At 40.6% G+C, this 21,962-nt stretch overlaps 1 protein-coding gene across 5 annotated transcripts in view; it reads right to left on the bottom strand.

Annotated features, from left to right (window-relative positions):
* The window catches only part of RAI1 (retinoic acid induced 1), a 303,155-nt gene extending 282,193 nt beyond the window's left edge, over positions 1 to 20,962 (bottom strand). For all 5 annotated transcript variants that reach the window (XM_051997617.1, XM_051997612.1, XM_051997626.1 and 2 more), the window contains exon 1: positions 20,767 to 20,962. The gene's annotated coding sequence lies outside the window, so the exon portion shown is untranslated. The remainder of the gene's footprint in view (positions 1 to 20,766) is intronic.
* Between the last annotated feature and the right edge of the window lie 1,000 nt (positions 20,963 to 21,962).

The raw sequence follows: 21,962 nt of genomic DNA, 5'->3' as shown, positions 1-21,962 counted from the left end.
GGACCCCTAGGTAGGGGGAAATCATTAAGAGCTTAGGTATGGCTTAGGTGAAGGATCTCCCCAATAGCGGTATACACACAGATATAATTGAAGAAAAATCCTACTGCAAATTAGCTCTAAGAAACCCAGAAACTCCTGACCTTTTCAATTAGCCACTCCCCTCCAAATCCATATCTCAGGTAGCCAGGAACTCAAGGCCAATGCTTGAGCACCTCTAAACAGCATTTGTATAAGCAGCCATCATACTTCCGAGGAAGAGAAGCTTTCCTTTCCCGCTCCTCATCACTCCATCATGGAAAGTCTTAGAGAATTCCACAGTATACATTCAAGAGAGGAAGATAAGAGCAAGAACAGAAGCTGACTCTCCCTTTAAAGACTACTGAGTGGGCAGCTGTTCCTGGTTCAGTGGCCATATTCTTTGAAGCTTCCACCTCTCTCTCCCCTGCTGGTATCACAAGGAACAAAGATTCTCAAAGCCCTTCAGAGCTGAACACATATCCCTTAAAGTGACCACAAGTGCTCGACTTAGCTACACGGATACTCTACTTCTATTATACTCTCCTCCATGTTAAATAATTGCTATATCCAGAGAATTAACTGGGTGAATTTGATGTGTTTGTCTACATATTTAATTCTATAAAGTTATCTGGGAACTTGGGAAGTATCAAATATTATTCTTTTCAGTACCTCCCCAATGCCTTACATTAAAGTGTCATAATAAGGTCATGTGGCATATTACTCAGTGACCACCTAAATATCATGTAAAGACTTCCAGCAATGATGTTTTAGAAAGTCCCACAACAGCTTTTGTGAAGGTCCATGCCTACTATAGCTAGTGGGTCCTGAAGATTACAATATTCCCCAAGGTTATGCAAATTCAACAAATATTGGACATTTTACAAAGCTTATTGCCTGGCTAGTATTTAAATATAGATTATTGTCTGACTAGTATTTAAAAGGGCCAGTTCCAATCCCCAAATAAAAATTGACATAAAAGAAACAACTAGCAAAAAAAAATTTAAATAGAGAAAAAGAAAAGTTAGAGCATTTAAGTGCCTGAGGCCAGATTTGAACTCATATCTCCTTGACTTCAATGCTCTACCTACCATGCCATCTAGCTGCCTTGGTTTCTTGGTTTCCTTAATAAAGAATTTAGAGGATGAAGTGATCCTCTAAATGAAGGATGGGAAGATGAAGAAGGACAAAGTAAAAGAGACTACTGAGCCTGGAAGAAGAACCCCATTCAATTTACCTCAGAAAGGGTTGATTCACCTTCTGGCACTTTTTCTTCCTAGCTGTGGAGTGTGTGGACTATGTAAGGCTTTTCTTAGGCCTCTCTTGAGGAAGGTAGGTAGCTACCATATTTCCATAATTTCCAGTAGCTATAAAATTTTCTTGAGCATGACATGAACAGACAGTTTAAGTGATATTTGAAATTGTACCTCAATTCTCTGTTTTGTGTTTTTTGCTTTGAGTCTAGATGACCAACAGTGATCATGAAATATGCATTTTCAAAAATGCCTACCTCTGAAGTATGGGAGCTCCTGGATTTTACCATCAGAGTTGCCTGAGACCAGGAGCTTTCTAAAATTATACCTGTTCAGAGAAGATGACCAGAAAAGAATCCAAGTCATGCCTTCTCTGGCTTTCCAGAAGAAATGGACATTAAAGGAGTTGCTCTGATAATACAGAGCTGAGGTGAAGATGAAATTGCTGTTTGGTGGTTTAATGAATTAAATCTCAAATTCCTGGGAGAGTATAATAAGAATTATGGAATACTGCTTTATGTTTTAAGTCTTTCTCAATGAGTGCTTATGAATTATCCATGGTTTCAGCATTTTTTGGTATGTGGAAACAAACAGCTCTCCTATACACAGCCATAGCTGGTGATTAAATTTTCAGTGTGAATATTTACATTATAGAATTCAACAAATGCTACAAATAAGGACTTGATATATTATTTTGTGAAAGTGATAGGAAAATATTAATAATGAATCTACCATTAAGCTTAAAAGTGTGTTATGGGTATATATTTTTTTCTTTTGGAGAGCCAATATTTTTCAGCACAATTAAAAATTTACCTGCACATCACTGCCCATAGCTGATCTACATTCTACAGTGAATACCTTCTGTGATGTCTTGGGGGACCCTAGATTTGAGCCATATCCAAGAATTAAATTATTTCCCCCAGAATCTCAGAATGGAGGTATAAAGATCCAAAGACAGAAAGGAACTTACTCCCTCTCTTAAGCATCCATTTTCCTCTTTGATTGAATGAGCCTAGAATTGGGGGCCTTTAATGGGAAAGGGTGCCCCAGATCCTCTGGGCCCAATGGATTATTGTTACATTTGCAAAAAGAATAAGAATCAGAGAAAGTTTTTTGGGGTGCGGGAAAAACTAGTTTTAGAACAGGGAAAGGAATGAAATGTCATCTATAAGGGAAAGGCTAGAGCAGGAAGTGAGGAGGTTAGGTTCAGAGAAATTTTTTCCTTTGGAGCAAGGGAACTGTTTTGAAGGAGATGTGGTGAATATGGGTACATCTTCTGCCTACCTGACTGCTTCTCATGGATGCCTTTCCACTCAGACACCTCAGATACCCACTTGCAGTCTTTTGAGGGGGATGGCAGTGAAATGGGTTTTAGTGGTGCTTTAGGATGAATGGAGGACAACGTCTGGATAGAAATCATGGCTGGTACCTGGTTCAGCCTACAGAATTTAAGTCTTTTCTTTCCCTGAGGCCATTTCAGTAGCTCCTCTTCCCATTCTTTCATTCCCTCCCTGCCAACCAGAAGATCATTTGCTCTCTCCCTCTTCAGGTCCCTGAGCTAGACCTCTACCTGAGGAAGCTGAAAAGTTCATCAGAACTGGTTTCTTTCTTCATGTTTACAAATCTAACTTAAGTTTCACAATTGCTACCTTTCATCCCTTTCAGTTTGCCTTAGTTTCCTCCCTTCTGTTTTGAGTCCTGAATCCAGTCAATGCGGCCTTGAGAAATGATCAGTCCCAGAGACTCAGCTAACCCCTAAAGCAGCCCAACAATGTTCTAATCGGGGGGCAGTGGTTTGGTTGTTCCAGGACTCTGGGAAAACAATTGAGACCCTAAGAAATGAGGGGTCACGCCTGGTCAGTTAGGAAAAGAGAGAAAACTAGAAGCCCAGGGTCTCAGTTGCCTGACATCCTTTTTGGGGAGTGGAGAGGTCAGGGGAAGGAGGCGGCTCTCAATTGTCTGTGTCCTAGGAGTGACCCTCCCTCTATTCCTGGGAGAGTGAGGGGACAGACATTTCTGGCCCGAAGGCTCACAGCCTGTCCACTTGGCACTCAACTGTGTCATCTCCCATCCTTTTTCTCAGCTTTCTCAGCTTCATTTAGTAGCCTGTCTACCTTCCCCTCCCCCACATACATCCCTCACTTCCCTTCTAAGAATCCAATCTGTTACCTCACAAAGCCTTGTTTGTTTGCTTTCTGTGCCGTGCTCCCTCCGGATCCAATGTCTTTCTCTGCTACCTGATGGGCCCCAGCTTCCTCTCCAATGCTGTTTACTGTTCCTACATTGTCCCCGCCTAATATGCAGTCAGCCAGCTGTAGGGGTGAAGGGCTGGGGGAGGGAGCATTGAGGAAGGGGAGAATGGAGGGGACAGGCATGAGGAAGGCAGTAATTTCAAGACGACAGATTTTCCCAAAGCATTCCTCAATACCAGTCTCTGATGTTCCTTAAGGGGCTCACTGCAACCCTTGTAGTAGCAGAGACAACAGGGCTGACAATGACATTCGCTGCCGAGTGCCTGACATTGAACTCAGCCAGTCAGAACACAGAGTGTCTGGCTGGTAAAATTAAGTGCTGTCAGCACCAGGGAGAGGGGGGGAGGGGACTGAGAATTAGGGAAGGGGGATGAAGCAGAAGCAGCCCCAGCAGTAACAGCAAGCTAGCCAGCTCCCTCCCCTTCTCTCCTTTTGTGCAAAAATGTGGTGGGGTTTTTTTTGTTGTTGTTTGTCAATCAAGCAGATTGTTTTTTCCTTTTCAGTAATCTGATTGTCGCTGCTAGTATAAGATAAGGGATTGAAATAGGGCCATGTGGTATGAGTTTGAATTTAGGACCCTGAAATTAGAGGACAGGCATCAAAGGGAGTAGAGGAAAATGTCTGAATTCATTATCCTTACCCACCTTGGACTATTCCAGGCTACTAGTTCCCAGCTTTCTGCTGCTCACTATATATTTGATCTTTCTGCCTCAGGACTCAGAAACTCAGGATGACTCCCTTTCCTCTGCTGGCAGGAGTTGGCTGTCCATTAAGTGGAAGATTCCAGGGCAAGGGAGGTAGGATTTCCACTCTCTCATGTCTACCAGTCTCTTGTCTGCTTTTCAAAGTAACAAATACATGTTTGCCTCTCATGTCTAACCATGTGAAAATAGAGGCTGGTGGTAGGAGGTGGTGGAGGAGAGCAGTGCTGGAGAAAGGCCATTTTTCGAGGGCATCATCCAAGGGAAGGAGTACTCAATGGTTGGAAGTAAGGGTAAAATGACAGCCCTCTGCAAACCAAACTTTCCCTAGGCTAGATCAAGACTGGTTGGCAGTCAATCTGGGCTATAGCTAGAATTCCCAAGATTAAGGAAAAATAATTACAAGGCATTGAATTTCATGCCTCATTCTCTACCTGAAGGATTCATTGATCCCTTTTTTTATACAAACAAGGAAACAAACAAAAATCTACCAGACAACTCTCCCATATTACTATCCTTGAAGACAAGATGGAGAGCTATGAATTGGATGACAGCATAGTTGAATGGATCAAAAACTGGTTGAAAGGCCAGACTTATTAACCTGGAGGAAGTGAAGTGTTCCAAGGATCTGTCCTTGGTCCTGTGCTAGTGTGTGTGTGTGTGTGTGTGTGTGTGTGTGTGTGTGTGTGTGTATTCACATATATATAAATCAGTGATTTGAATGAAGACTTAGATGACATGCTTATCAAATTTGCAGGTGATTCAGAGCTGGAACAGATGAATCATAAGAGCCAGATCCAGACAGAACTCAATAGGCACAAACAACCGGCTGAATCTAATAAGATGCAATTCAGGATCATAGATTTAGAGCTGCAAGGGGGATCAGAAGTCATCTACTCCAACTCCTTCATTTTATAGATGAGAAAGCTGAAGTGAAAGTAAGAAAGGAAAGAAATAGGCTTTTATTAACCACCTACAGACTCAGGGCTAAATGATTTATAAATATGTCAATTGTTGCTCACAATTAGGCATATAGGGTAATATGACTTGCCTAGGCATATATAATTGGCAAATATTTGAGACTGACTTTGAACTCAGGTTTTCCTGATTCTAGGCTCCATTCACTTTGTCACCTATCTGCTTCAGATTAAGTGTCTGGCCCAAGATCCCATATATGTAGTAAGTGGGAATCATATCTAGGTCTTCTGACTCCAAATCCATTTCCCCCTACTTCATAACACCTCACTGTTTCAAGAAATGTGATGGGAATAAATCCTACACTTAAGTTCAAAAAAATTAACTTCAAAAGTACAAGATGGTGAAGACATTTCATGAAAGAAAATAAAATTTAAAAAAACTCAAAGACTTAGGGATTTTAGTTAGTCAATAAACATTAAGTGCCTACTAAGTGGCAGACATTATGCTCAACACCCAGTATACAAATATTAGTTCATAGGATAAGATCAATGACAAAACAGATAATGGTATAAGATAGCTATCATAAAAACTAATGTGTTTTTGTTTGGGGGGAACAGATTTCTGATTTCAAAAACACAAGGAACTCTCAAGGATGGAATGCCATCTACCAATGCATATTTCACATCTGATCTACATCTTATAGTCTTAGAGAATTATCTGGGGCATTGATAGAGTCATACAACCAGTATGTGTCAAAGACAGAAGTTGAATCCAGTTCTTTCTGACTCTTAAGACCAATTACCTTTTCATCGCACCAGCCATTCTCAAAATGTAATTTGAAGTGTTTTTCAGGGGTGAAGGAGGTTAACCCTCTTTTTGAAATTTTTAAAATTATTAATAGAGTAAATATCAATAGATATAACCCTGAAAAATAAAAACCACTTTCTTTAAGTTCAATAGTTTTTGAGAGAAATAAAAAGATCCTGAAACCCAAAAGTTTGGGTCTCTTTACCATCCTGTTTTTCCATGTGATCCCAGGCAGAATTAACTGTGCCCAGAATGAGAAGTGATAATCCTCCTGTACTCACTCTGCCTTAGTCACTCTAGATCTAAAGTATTGGGTTTAGTCCTGAGTGCTACATTTTAGGAAGGACATAACAAGCTGTCCAGAAGAGGACAACCAAGATAACCAAGAAACAGAAGGATATCTTGTACACTGTCTGAAAGCAGAAAATGGAGCTTCTTAACCTGGAAAAGAGAAGACTCAGTCTAAGGGTAGGGGTTAGGGACAAAGTACGAATAGACAAAATAGCCATAATCAAGTATTTGAAGTACTGTCTTATAGAAGATGATTAGATCTATTCTGCTTTATCCCAGAGGCGGAACTAGGAACAGTAGGTAAAAGTTGTAGAAAGTAATTTTTTATGCTTGATATAAGGAAAGCCTCACTAAAAAGTAGAACACTCCAAATGTGGAATGGGTTATCTCAAGAAGTAGTTAGATATTCATCCCTGGAGGATGGTTCCTTACTGATGTATTATAGAAGCACACTTGGAGTGATGGCCTTTGAGGTCCCTTCTATCTTTGAGATTCTAAGACTGCAACCTAAGGCTTTCATAGCACTCTTTGGAGTTATAGAAATTCATGTAAAAGAAGGACAAAGATTTTGTAAATCCTAATTTTCTCTGATAATCCAAAGTGATTATTTCTTGTCATAGAACTTTTGCTTCTAGCTATGGGGCCTCCTTGGTTTGAGTGGATGCTAAATGTAGGAAGCTGAGGCTGAGAGCTCCTTAATTGAGCTAGATGAAGACACTGGGTAGAGGTCACCACTGAAATGACTACCTAATCCTCAGAGTCCCTGTTTGTCTTTGCTTAATTAGCCTGTGCTCAAGGGTAGAGGGCAGGTATCACTCCTGGGGAAGCAAATCCAGGAAAGGGCTAGTTTTGTTCATATTGCATTCATAAGCCTTAGCTCAGAGCTTAGCTTCAAGAGTGAGATTCACTCAATTAATTTTGCTTTGGCAAAAATTCCATTTTTATTGCTATTTCATGCCTTCAGTATAGATTTTTCTGTGCTCATCTCAAAGAAATAATAAACCGATTCATCTCTCGACCCCTCCTTTTATTAAAAAAAAATGCTCTCCCTCTTCCTAGGCCCTGCATTTCTCCTTCCTGTTTATTTATGCAGGTCAAGAACCAAAGGGAATAGAGTTTGACTCTTGTCTATGGGTAAGGATCATGTTTGACATTCTCATCAATGCTATGGCAGACACAAGGGTTCTATCAGCTGGGCTTCCCCTTCATTTTGAAATCTAAGGTGTAGGACTAAAACCTACAAAGCCCAATGTGCTATGCAGTTTAAGCTTCTTCACTTTGGACTAGAATACAGCACAGTGGGAACTTCTTGTAATTTCTTTGGAGTGACCAACAGAATTTAGTTAATTAATTTTTTCTTGCCCCTTCTCTGCAAGTCTCAATAATCATATGCATAAAATTATTACAATCCCAGTTCCTATGATAAGATAATTTCTATTTTAGCAATGATGATTTATATTATAATTAATATAATATATAACAACATATATTTAATTTTTAATGTGGAAATAAAATGCATATGCTAAATTATATTATAAACACTTGGTATTTACAAAGCATGTTCATCCATTACTTCATTTGATCCTCACAACAAAGCTAATGAGGTTAGTGCAAATATTATCACCATTTTACAGAAAAGGAAAATGAGGCCCAAGGATGTTAGTGATTTCTCTAATTCATTCTGAACTGGTCATTGAACTAGGACTAGAACCCAGTACTTCTGACTCCTAAGTCCAATGTTCATTCTATTTTTATCCTGTTTCATGCATGATCAGGAAGGGTGAGTTTCCAAAATGGCAAATCTTTGATGAATTAGTAGTCACTATTTTCAAGGCTACATTATTTTAATCTCTCTTATGTCACCTAACTCTCCAATCCATAGGATTTCCACTCAGGTATGGGTCAATTCAATCCTGTATTCCCACACCTTTGTGCCTTTTATTCTATATATTCTTTCATGCCATTGGTGACTTTAACCCAACCTCTCACTTTATAACTGCTGAGATTCTTCTCATCCAAATCACAAAACGGTTTGCCTGCAGGAATCCTCAGTTGATTCAGTGACCATTCATAAAAGTATAGAATCTTTGAGATGGAAGAGACCATCTAGTCAAACTTCCTATCTCCTGCCAGAATGATTCTATGATATCTCTGATATGTGCTCATCTAACTTTTGCTTGAGCATTTTCAGTGACGGAGGACTCATTATTTCAAAGGGCAACTCGTTTAACTGTTGGACAGCTCTAATTGTTAAAAAGTTCTTTATCTCGAGAAAAAAAATTGCCTCTCTTCAATGCCCATTTATCAGTCCAATTCCTTCGATGCTATACAGAATATCTATTTCCTCATCAAATGGCTCCTAAACATGCTCTTTACATACATTACAGGGTCCCTTCTCAAGCCTTCTCTTCTTCAGACTTCAGATAGTATCCCTAGTTCTTTCAATGATTTCTCACTATCCTGTAATTTAAAAATATACTAGCATTTATTAAGCACCTATCACATTCCAAGTACTATTACTTGGTACTGGGAATACAAAGTCAAAGCCAAAAAAAGGACCTGAGTTTAAGGAACTTAGATTCTAGGTAGGAGTGGGGGGGGGGGGTGAGATGATACAACACTTACAGAGATGTAAATATAAAATAATTTGAGAGAAGAAAGAATCAGAGGGATCGGAAAATACTTCCTATAGGAGGTGAAGGATGCTAAGAATTCTAGGAGATGAAGATGAACAGGCAATACATTCCAGGTATGGAACAGAACCTTTGCAAATGTATACATGAATAGTAAATAAGATGACCAATTTAGAGAATAAGTAAACCGTTTCTTTGGGACAAATTATATGAAGGGGAGTAATATGAAATGTCTGGAAAGGCAAGCTAGAAGCAGACTATGAAGAACTTTATTTTTTGAGAATAATAATGGCTTTCTAATTTTCTTTAAAGATTTGGTTATCTCATTAGAGCTATTGCTACCTGGGGACAATTCATTTAAAAAATATACATATTAATTTTTACTTTTTTCAATTACATATAAACAAAACTTTTTTAACATTAAAATTTTTTTTAGTTTCACATTTTCTCCTTTTTTCCCTCTCTTTCTCCACTGAGAAAAAACAAGCAATTGGATATAGACTATACATGTGCAACTATATAAAGCATTTCCACATTAGTTATATTGTAAAAGAAAACACACTCAAGAATAAAATTTTAAAAAGTGTATTCAATCTACATTTTTCATCATTAAGTTCTTTAGATTATTATGTTGCTGAGAATAGCCAAATTATGCATAGTTTATCACTATATAATATTGTTGTTACCATATACAATGTTCTCCTGATTCTGCTTATTTCACTTTGCATCAGTTCATACAAGTCCATGAAGAACTTTAATGATAGAGGAATTTATATTTTCTCCTAGAGGTAATAGGAGCCACCAATGAATTTTGAGTAGAAAAATGAAATAGAATGATCAGACCTGTTCTTTAGAAAGATCACTTTGATGTATGTGGGATGAAGGATTGAAGATGGAGATTGGAAGCATGGAGACCAATTAGGAAAATCTTGTTCAAACAAGAAGTACTGGGGACCTCAACTAGGGCTAGAGCTTGTCATTATCTCTTCTTTAATGTGGTACAGACAAAAGAGAAAATACTTTTGACCATTACAGAAAGCAGTAGGACTTTCACCTCTCTTATTTCAGATGTCTACTTCTGTTAATGAAACTCAAGTTTATATTAGCTTTTTATCAGTCAATGATAATTCATATTGAACTTGCAGAGATTCAAATTCTGAGGTCTTTTACATTAGAACTGCTATTAATTCTGGCTTCACTCATTCTGTACTTGTATAGTGTAGCTGATTTTTAAAAATCAAAGTGCATAACTTTAAATATTAATTTCATTTTATTAGTTTCATTTTATCAGTCTAGCCTGTTGAGATATTATTTAATCCTGATTTTTCCATCCAATCCCTTACCTAATCCTATAAATTTGTGTAATCACTTCTACTGTTCCTAAAACAATAAAACATATTGTAAGGTACCATCAGTACAATGCAGAATTTAGGGTAACACTTTAAAAATCAAGGGACTCCTACACCTACTCATAACAGCAGATGAAGGAACTCAGACCACTATAACCCAGGTCCTATTTGATACCATCCATATAGAATTTCCTTCCCCAGAGAACATCTTCCAGTCTGAGAGTTCTCAAAAGTCATCCTTTTGAATGGTTCTCTGCTGGAAAAATATCTATCTCTATCCCTGCAGAAAAAGTTTAAGTTGGTTTAACCATAGCTAGGGAGACATTTCATATTGTATCCTACCTCAGGCACAGGGTTCCTACAAAGTCACCTCTCTTTGAAGCTTTCCTTAACCTAGCTCACACTAAACTCCCTTTCCTGAACTCTGGTGATACTTAGAATCTATGTCACACAATTCCACTCATAATTATATACTGCCATGTACTGTTCTTTAATTGCTTCATATGTGTTACTCATGTCAGGTCGTATTTTCCTCTAGGACAGTTGCTATGTCTCCTATTATGTCTAACCCCATCCCCCAGTCCTGCCCCTCCATCCATAGCATAGAATATGGTATTTAGTCAGGATTCCGTAAATATATGTACATTGACTGGTGGAAGAAGAGGAGTTGAGATTTACTTAAACACAGTTTTGCACTTTAAAATTTAGTTTTTATGAACCAGTTTCTCAGTGAACAAACCCAGTATATTCCCTTTAACTTCATTAAGTCTCCCACCATCATGCAACACAACTAAGATTCTCCAACACAACTAGGATTCTCCACTAATGAACTCCCTCAGGAACTATCATCTAATCAATAAAATCAATCAATGAATAATCAACCCTTACCTTGCACTAGATGCTTCAGGAGATACAAAGAAGTATGGATGATATAAACCTGTCCAAAACAGATTTCATTCATTCAAGCATCTACCATAGACAAGACATAAGGAGCCCCAATAATAATGAAGACATGGACGAGTGCATACCTTAATTGAGATTATAATCTAAGGTATGTATATGGAGGGGAGAGGTAAAAGATAAAAAACATATATCTTATTCATCTGAATAGACTATAAGCTCATTGAAGGCAGCAGCTATTTTTTTTTATTTCATCTTTGTGTTTACCCCCAGTACTTGGCACAGTTCTTTAAACGTAGTTAGCACTTAATAAAATACCCATTAGATTACTTGATATACAAATATTCAATACTATCAATCCAACCTGTTGAGACTTAGCAAAACTAAAACTCTTAAGGGGTGAAAAAAGAAAAGCTAAAATGTAAAGGAAAAATACTTTCAGGTGAAGAAGAAACAATCTATACCTTAGGAAGTATTCTAGACTTAAACAGCTTAATTGAATATAAAGAGACAATGAAGGGGCACAAAATTAATTTATACTTTCATCTTTAGGCATTCATTTGAATAAGAATCTAAAAGGAGTCTGGGAATGTTATTGGCTGAATCAAGGCTGATGACCTTAAATATAGAGTCCTTCACTGAGGGAACTTGATCTGAATCAGGAAGCACAGTTGAAAAGGAGAGTCTAGATCTCTCCCCACTTCTGCCTGCTAGTAGAAAACATCATAGCTGAGGCTCTAAAAAAGCTTTAAAAAAAAAGATGCTTCTGCTAACCCTAGGCTGAGGGTCATTGCCTTAGCAGAAAGAGCACAGTAGCAATCCATCTGAAAGAACACAGTCTCATCTATGAAAAGTTAGATTAGCTGCCCATCAAAGAACAAACTCAGGGAGTTCTTTGGATTGACCTGGTCAGAAGAAATGGAACAACCTGAGAAGAGTTCAACAGCTGAATGATTTGCTTGTCACAGTCTATCCAGCAGTAGCAATAGCTGCCCCCAAATAGAGTAAAGTACTGGGCCTATTATGGCAGCAGCAACCCCACTGATTGGCAAAACAGCTGAGCAACCTATTTGACCAGCCCAGCAGTAAACTGAAATGTCCACCTGAGACATCATTGCCTGAGAAATCAGTTCATTGCTTATATCCCAAAGAGGTACTAAAGAAGGGAAAGGGACCTGCATGTGCCAAAATGTTTGTGGCAGCCCTGTTTGTAGTGGCTAGAAACTGGAAATTGAATGGATGCCCATCAATTGAAGAGTGGCTGGATAAATTGTGGTATATAAATGTTATGGAATATTATTGTTCTGTAAGAAATGACCAGCAGGATGAATACAGAGAGGCCTGGAGAGACTTACATGAACTGATGCTAAGTGAAATGAGCAGAACCAGGAGATCAATGATATTGTATGAGGATGTATTCTGATGGAAGTGGATCTCTTTGACAAAGAGACCTAACTGAGTTTCAATTGATAAATGATGGACAGAAGCAGCTATACCCAAAGAAAGAACACTGGGAAACGAATGTGAACTATTTGCATTTTTGTTTTTTTTCCCGGGTTATTTTTACCTTCTGAATCCAATTCTCCCTGTGCAACAAGAGAACTGTTCGGTTCTGCAAACATATATTGTATCTAGGATATACTGCAACATATCTAACATATATAGGACTGCTTGCCATTTAGGGGAGGGGGTGGAGGAAGGGAGGGGAAAAATCTAAACAGAAGCGAGTGCAAGGGATAATGTTGTAAAAAAAAATTACCCTGGCATGGATTCTGTCAATATAAAATTATTATAAAATAAAATAAAATATAAATATATATAAAAAAGAGAAATCAGCCTATTGTCTGGTAACGAGCAAGCCTTAAACAATGGCATAATTTATCACCAATACCATATTCTGCAGCAAACTTTATGAAGATTCTCCAGAAGAAGACTGTACACCTTGCAAGACCCCACAGTTCTAGAGTTATGAGTTGCTGTAGCTATATAAGGAATTATGTGCATGCCTCATTACCATTGTGCTTTAAGTATGTACCTACTCTTCCAAATGATAAACTTATTTGTGCATTTGTGGGAGAGAACACTTTTTTGTGGAGGAAATACTTTGTAAAGCCTATTTTTGTTACAGTGTTTGAGTTAATACCTTTGCTAAAGAATTGAGTCTACTGGCTGATTGTTAAGCAGAAACACTCTAATGGGGGCTCATAAGCTACAGGTTAGAACAATCATCCACAGGATTACACCCAGATCTCTAGAAATAATAGTAATGATCTCTTTGGGGACCCAAACAGCCAGTACTGGTTTGAATTAGGGAGCACTACATATACAGCAAATATAAAACAATATTATAAAACAGAATAGACTAAAAGCATCAAAGAGGTATAAAGTGCTATATAAGGCTGGAAGAAGAAAAGATAATTTTCTTTTGGGGGGATCAATTAAAACTAGAAGAGAGATGGTTGGAGCTAGATTTTAAAGACTGGGAAGGATTTCAAAACTCATTTTTCTTCCCAAACCAGTTTCTGACTTTGTTGTTACCACCATTTTGCCAGACACTCAAGTTCAGACATCAAAGTCATCTTTTACACGTCTGTTCCTCTATTTCCAATTACCTTTTTTTAAAAATAGATTATATCACTCATCTGTTCAAAGTCCTCCAATGACTTTTCTACCAAATATAGTTCAAACTTATTGGTCTAGTATTCAAGGCTTCCACAATCGAGTCCTAGTTAATAACTCCAGCTTTAATTCTCACTACTTCCTTATGTATTGATTGCTGGCAAAACTGGACATATTCCCTAAACACAGTTTTGTTGCTCCCTTGCCTCCATACCTTTTCTTGTGCTGTTCCTGCTCTTTAAAATATTTTCTTACATTTATATCTTCAAAATTCTACTCATACTTGCAAAACCCAGGCAAATGGCAAACCCAGGGCAAATGATACTTCAAGTCTTTCCTGATCTTACCAATTAATTGTAGACTATTTCACACACAGACTTCAATAGAATTTTGTATTTCTATATGGCATACACTATTTTGAATTTTATTATATTCATTTGTGCATCTACTGCTATCCCTTCTAGAAATCATAAGCTCTTTGATGGCAGGAATTCCATTGAATTCATTTTTATATTGCTCAAAATGTCTAATGGATTGCTAGACATGTTTATTAAATATTTAACTAAATTGATAAATCTTCAAGAAACTTAAGACTTGTTGGGCAGGTAGGAGATGCAGTGTATACAGAATCTGCTCAGCAGTAAGGAACTGACTATATTTGTTAGTTTAAATGTAGCTGTTTGGTTATCTCTGCCTCAGTTTCCTCAACTATGAAATAATAGCACCTACTTGCAAGATTGTTGTGAGGAGCAAATGAGATATTTATAAAGTACTTAGCACAGCTCCTGGCACATAGCAGTTAGTATATAAATGCTTATTCCCTTATCTTTCCCTAGGGTAGAGAAAATACTCATAGGAAAGTACCTAAGGTGTGTGGTATGTGATACATGCAAAATGAGTGGTAAAAAATAAAAAAGTACTATAGGAATTTAGAAAAGACCAATATGGGCTTGTCAGGGAAGGCTTCATGATGAAGGGGAGATTACATTTGGGGATTGGGGGATGGCTGGGGTTCAGTTAGGTAGAAAGGAGGGTGAAAGTCATTCTATATGAAAAAAAGACAATGAGCAAAAGCACAATGTTGGGAATATTCAACGCATGTCTAGGAGATGTGATAAAAATTAATTTGGTTGACATGGATGTCAGTGGATGATCAAGTTGGAAAGTTAGATTAGGGACAGACTATGGAGGACATAAATGCCTGATAGAGGAACTCAATGATCTTCCTGCCTATCCCATAATGACAATATCTGTCTAGCAACATCCTCTCTTTCCTCCTCCCCTTCAATTCTTTTCCCCAGAGCCAACTGTTTTAGAGAGATCCCATGCCTGGAGACTAACCAAAATTAGGTAGCAATGAAATTATATCCAAGCCTCATCTAAATGCTTTAAAGGGCAGTCTACTCAGAAGACACAGCAGACTGGCTTTGGAGTCGAGGCACAAGTCCTGAATCTTCCCTTTATCCTACCATTGATTCAAACTTCCATCTTATTTTATTTTATTTAATTTTATTCTACCCCTATTGCCTTTGCTTTTCATCACTCACACTTCAATCCCTTGACATTAAGCCTCTGTCCCTCTATTCTGCAGATACTGCTCCCTCCAAATCATTGGTGCAATCGGAATATAAATTGTTATATTCAATGTCCTAGTCTTAATCCTCAAGCTCCTTGACTTTTGATAACTTTTGACACAGCTGACCATCCCTCCTCTTAAAATTTTCTTTCCCCTTTGTTTCTATGTATTTCATTCTCCAGGTTTTCTTTCTACTGCTGCTCCTTTTGTCTTTCTCTCTCTTATCCTACCTCTTAGATTTGGGGATTCTCCAGTATTCTGTGAATCTTTAAATCAGGTACTTTTAGGTCCATTTGTAAAGGTTTCCTCGAGGTGCTACATGTGTTGGAGATGTGGAGGCAATTATCTATGGGTGAGGTACATAGACATGAGATTTCTGGCTCCCTTGTGCCTATATTGGACTTTCCCGATTTTTCAAATGTCCAATTTTACCCTGGCCTTTAAGGCCCTGCTTAAATGCCATCAGAATATCACTTCCTCACAAGCCTGAGCTTATTTATTCATTCTCTGAACTTTGTCTCTCTCTTATTGTGCCATAATTACTTGTGGGTGTATTATTGTCTTTATGAGGCTGTAAGCTGCTAGAGGGTAGGGACTCGCCTTATGCTTTATTTTCCCTTAAGCACCTAGCACCGGTGCTTTATATGCAATAAATGCCCAATAAAATTCTGGTGAATGACTGTATGAGTCTTTCATTGATTCAATATAACCTTATTTTTCCCTTTTCTAGCCTTCAATTTTCTCTGTCCAACAGGGGCACTGGTTTCTGCTGCTTCCTTATTGCATAGAAAATAATGCAGATGAATCGTAAGGACTCCAGTGAATGGAGCTAACTATGTAAATATTTCCCCCTGGAAATATCACTGTCTCTCTGCTTCTTGTAATCTACTAGGTTACCTGATTTATACCTTTAAATCCATCAGGCAAGAAGAATTTGTAGCTGTCACTGTATGTAGTAAGAATATGAGAATATTTGTATGGCTTTGTGTATGTGGTAATATTTAATCAGTCAACAAATACTTATTAAGTACTTACAATCTGTAGGAGCAGGAGATATACATTCAAAAATGAAATAGTCTCCTGTCCTTAAAAGGTTTATATTCCATGGGGGGTGGAAAGGGGAGGTAGAGAAAAATGTAACATGGTCAAAGATAAGTAAATATAGGAGAGACAAAATAAAACAAGGAGGCACTACCAACTGAGGGAATTGGGAAAACCTGCTTGAAGGAAGAAGTCCTGAGTTCAGCTTTGAAGGGAGCTATGAGGTGAAGAGATGGAGGTGAGAAGGCAAAATGTTTCTGATAAGAAGGACAGATTGTAAAAAGACTGTAAAAAGAAAAGCCAGCCGGGCAGTTTAACTGGTGCAAGTATTATGTAAAGGGGAGTTTGTACACTAAGTTTCAAGAGGTAGGCTAGAACAAGTGTGAAAGGTTTTAGATGCCAAGTAGAGTTTTCATTTTAACCTCAAGACAATGGGAGCTATGAAAGGTTCTTGAGATAGGGAATGACACACTCCAGATCAGGTGAGAAATAATCACCTGAGGCCTGGCCTTACTTCATCTATCTAACCACATCTCCCTGCCAGGTCTTCCCTTGGTTCTAGTATCTCTTCTTTTAAAGAACATGCTCATTTTGCTTCTAAATCTTTGCCCCTAGTCTTTTCTCTCCTTAGAATGTCCTCTGATCTCCTTTCCTATCTATTCTTTGAGCTTTCCAATTTCTTCATGGAAACCTTTTCCATGAATTCTCTCTTTCAGGTTAACCTGACTTTCCACCCCACAATTTAACTTAGCCCCCAGCATAGCATGCCACAGTGGAAAGAGTGTTGGGTATAAAGTCAGAAGATTCTGAGTTCAAAACCCAGATCAGCTATTTACATCTCAAGTGACCTGAAGGTGGTCAGTCACTCTACCTCTTTAGAACTAAGTTTCTTCATTTGTAAAGTGGGGGTGGGGAATGGAAGGGTGGGATTAGCTAGATGACTTCTAAGGACCCAGGATATGGTGATAAATTTATCTCTAATTGTTGTTTTCTGTGTGTGCTTTGTCTTCTCAATTAGATTCTAAGTTCCTTGAGAGGGGGGACTTAACTTATGTACTTTCCTTTTATCTCTCCCAGTGCCTAGTACAATGCTTAATAAAAAGTAAGCAATTGTTAAATGAACTTTGAATCACAGGGGAGTAAACAATAAGATTCTCCACTAAAATTCTATTCCCCTATTTCACTTATGGCCAGGTAGTCCTGGTTTCTAGAAGGTTCTGCAAGCTCTGGCAGGTTCCTTCAAGTTGGAAAGGCTTTGGTTAAAATTCTGGTGCTTAATTGTGTTGTTCTTCGAGGACCAGCCCAAGTTCAGAGAGGCTCCTCCCTGAGGCACAGAAGTGGTTATAAACTGCACTAGTTTAGAGTGTACTATATTGATGGATACTCAATGAAAATTAACATTCTGAATAAAAATGAAGGAGGGGCTAAAGGGGGGGTTAAGCAAATTCGACTAAGTCCTTTATCAACAGGCTTCACAATCATGTATCTTTTGAAATTCTGAAGTAGTATCATAGAATACCAGAGATAAATCAGAGAATATCTGGGCTACCCCTGGCCACTTGTAACCCCGCCCCATTTACAAAAGAGTAAATTGAGGCCCAAGAGAGAAGTGACTTGATTGGAGATTAAGTGATTTATTAGCTCTGATAACAGAATCCATCACCCCATTCTCAGTTCATTGCCTTTTCTCCTATCTCCTGAATGCCCTATGTTCTAGGTCCCAAGAGCTGCAGGCTGATCTGGCTTTAATTTCACAGTCAGTCCTTTTCTGTGGCAGATGGAATTATGCTGATATTAAATGCCCCATCTTCTCACATCCTGTGGGTGCTGCAGGTGACTGCATTTCCAGACTGTCAGTCAAGCAGAAATCATGTCTATTCCCAGAAACTGCTTAGTTGAGTTCAGTATGATGGGCTTTTCTCCTCCCTCTCTGTGAAGGTTGTCCCACCCTTTCCAGTCAGAAAAGCCCACCCACAGTCATCCAACCATACTCCCTCCAAAGGCAACAAGAAGAAGGTTGCTTTGGAGCTATATTTGTTTGCAAAGGAACTTGCAAATCTGAATGGAAGCAAAGGAAGAAGGAGAGTTAAAAAAAAAAAAGGCAGAAAACACAAAAGGTACAAGCTTTTAGCCATATTATTTTTAAAAATAATTCTCCTATGACGTCGGAAAAGTCCCAATAGCTCACCAGCAGCAATGAAAATGTATTGCAAACAGATGGATAGCCTCTTTCTGCATAGGGCTGGTAGAAAAGATGAAAAACAAAACAAAATAATAAATAGGGTACTTAAAAATCAGGTGCTGAGTAGATTGGAAAGGCTTCCTTCAAAGGCTATTTGAGGAGGTGGATGTGAAGGATTGGTTTCTATTTCCACTGAAGTGAATTCAAGATGTGTGTATGTGTGTGTTTGGCATACATCTTTGGCTTTAAGGGCTCCTAGATGGGGGAAGGGGAAAAGGGGAAGTTAAGGAGGAAACTCCCTCAAAACTCTGGGAAACGTCTGTTATCTAAATATCTTTCCCATCATCCTTCTCTGAATCGCTGTCAATTACTTAGATGGGCCTTTCTTTTGCCCCAGCTCATATACAGCCTGGATTAGCTCTCTATCTTTTTCAATGAAGATGTCTTATCTGCATTACTAGACTCTAAGAGCCCTGAGGACAAGAGGCACTGAGTCTCATTCATCTCTCACAATCAACAAAGCGCCGAGTTCAGATGTAGGATGCATGAATATTTTGATTTTTTTTTAACCATAGAAATGCAGACTATGTCACAGAGAAAGCTAAGACCTCTAGATTTCTCTTCCTCCTCCCCAACCCCCACTCTTAACCAACTCTGCTTCCAAAAATGTTACGAAAATTAATTCAAAACATCATGGCTTTCTCTCTTTCTGTGGCTGTTAGAGACGTTGCGTCGAAGTTTGGGATTGGCGGCGCCCCTGGGCTTGGGCCAGGCCCGGGCAGCTGGGCTGTCCAGACAGGCCGGCTGAGACCTCACTCCGGACCCCCCTCCCCTTCCTGAATTTCCCCTCCCGCCCAGGGAGCAGCTCCGAGCTGGTGGGGCCTCTCCCCGGCCAACTGCAAACACAGGTTTTGGATTCCCTAGAGGGTGCGAGCTCGCGGCCTAGTCTATTTCAGTCATTACAGGCTATTTCAGGTCCATTTCGTGTCTATCTCCACGCTCTCCCTCCCTTCCCTAAAGCACAAATCACTGGGGTGAACGGGTTTGGGGGTAGGAGCCTCCCTAAGAAGAGCCATCGGAACAGAGGGAGGCCCCTGCAGGGGTCGAGGGCAGTCAATGTGGTCGGCCTTGCCCATCCATCCCCAAATGAGGAGCGCGACGGCGCCAGCACACGCTTCAGGGCTCAGGCTTCCCAGGAGTCGGGAAAAAGCTTGTAGAGCCGAGTTCCCCTCCCACCCCGTGACGTCTGAAACGCCCGGAACTCGAGTTTAAGCTCGCCTGCTTGCCCGCGCGCAACCTAGCACTCCAGGGGCCCCCGACCCCAGACTCCAGAGGCTAAAGAGTCCCACGGTCCGCAGCTGGGAGAAGGGGGAGGAAGGGGAGGGACAAGGAAGGGGGGAGGGACGACTAGCAGCGAGGTGAAGAGCCCAGGCATCTTAGGCCGGTGTGGAGGACACTTCCTGCAAGCCCGGAGCATGCGCACTACATGTCGGCCCAGCCATCCTCCCTCTCCTCTTCCCTCCTCTTCCCCCACCCCCCCTCCGCCAGCCTCGTTCTCAATCTATAGTCAAACGGGAGATGGGGGGAAAGTGCTTGTCAGCCCTTGAGTTCTTTAGTGCGCGACAATCTGTGATCTGCTAACCTGAGGACGCGTTTGCAGCCCAGCTACCCCACCTCCCACAAGTTTACCTATTTCTCCCTCCGCTACAGAAGCCCTCTCGCATTTTCCCTCCCTCTCTTCTTCAATCCATTTACAGCGGAGACACAGCGTTTGTTCCCCACCTAACACACACACACACACACACACACACTCCACTGCATCCCACTAATCACCTTTTCCTATATACTCACTATACTGATAGCCTCTCGATGGAGAAAACAAACACACACACACACACACACACACACACACACACATCTTCCACAACACACCCACCACCACACTCCTCCCACAACAGCACACCCACTGCGCGGTCCACACGACACAACACACAACACACACGCCCACACCACACTCACTCCCCCCGCCCTCAACGGTACACACCCACCCCACTCCTGCTCAGGGCACCACAGACACACCATACTACATACAACATACGCACTAATGCTCCCCACTTCCCGCGCGTACACATACAAGCACAACCACACGCCCCTCCCCCAGCACTTGGCATTCACATACCCCGAACCCCCAGCTCTCTTTTGTACCCATCTGATCAAGTCGCTCCTTACCTCTCTTTTCTCCGTGTATCTCTCTCTGTGTCTCTTTCTTTCCCTCGCTCTTCCTACTGCACGGAGGAGGCTTTGTGCCCGGCTGGGCAGGGGTGGGTGTTCCGATGGAAAGGGCCCGTCCGTCTCCCATCCATTTAAGAAACGTCAACAGTTCTACCCCCGCCCTCTCCTCCTTCTCCTCCTCCTCCTCCTCCTCCTTTTCCTTCTCCTCCTCCTCCTCCTCCTCCTCCTCCTCCTTCTGTTCTTTCTCCTTCTCCTCTCTCTTCTTTCAGCAGGATTTCCTCCGTTCAAAAAAAAAAAAAAAAAAAAGCAACCAACTATTGTGGCCGCCAAGACCACCTCTCAATCTACTGCCACTGGGGTCGCTCAGGAACTCCGACGGTAGAGAGGGGCGTATTCGTAGTCAGACTGACAGGTTGAGGACTGTGCCCTGGTCACCCTTCAGCAAAGCCCTGGTCTAGGGGTGCGGTGAGTGGAAACGAGACACCACTTTACCCAGGGAGAGAGAGAGAGGAGAGAGAGCGCGCGCGAGACAGAGAGCTAGAGAGGAACGGGGGAGGGGAAGGGAGGGAGGGAGGAGAGAGGGAGAGGGAGGGAGGAGGAAGACAGAGGGGGGAGGGAGAGTGAGGGGGAAAGGGAGGGGATGAAAGAGAGACAGAGACAGAGACAGAGAAAAGAGAGCAGAAAGAGGAGAGGAAAGTTAGAATCCTGACTAGATGCTATAGGAAACACTCTCATATTTCCCTCAGGGGACAACCAGGTGGTCTGCCCATGCCCCAACAGCACCATCTGGTGGCCCCTTCTTCCCACTACTGTCCTCTCTCCCCCTCAGGCTTGTACCCCTCTCCTCCCCTTCCTCTCCGTCTGCTCCTTCCCCTCCCCCCCCCCCCCCATGTCTTTCCCATGAACAAGAGGTCTGAAATTCCTTCATCAGATCCTGGTCTCCTTTCCTTCTACCACTTCCTAAACCTTCCTCCTCCAAAGCCTATTTTTAGTCTTGGAGAGAACCAGCCCTTCTCTCTAGACCTCTCAGTACTTTGCCCAGGCCATTTCCCTTTTCTCAGTCTACATTCTGCTCCTTTATACCTCTTAGTGAATCAGCTCATCTCTACACTATGTTCTGTATTCAATCCCTTGTTCTTTGGCATATATATCTTGCCGAACTCTACACCATATTGCTCCCATCAGATTTGGCT

Source organism: Antechinus flavipes, chromosome 1 (assembly GCF_016432865.1).
Source record: "Antechinus flavipes isolate AdamAnt ecotype Samford, QLD, Australia chromosome 1, AdamAnt_v2, whole genome shotgun sequence".
NCBI classification, from domain to species: Eukaryota; Metazoa; Chordata; class Mammalia; order Dasyuromorphia; family Dasyuridae; genus Antechinus; species Antechinus flavipes.
This window is presented reverse-complemented; position numbering and strand designations above follow the sequence as displayed.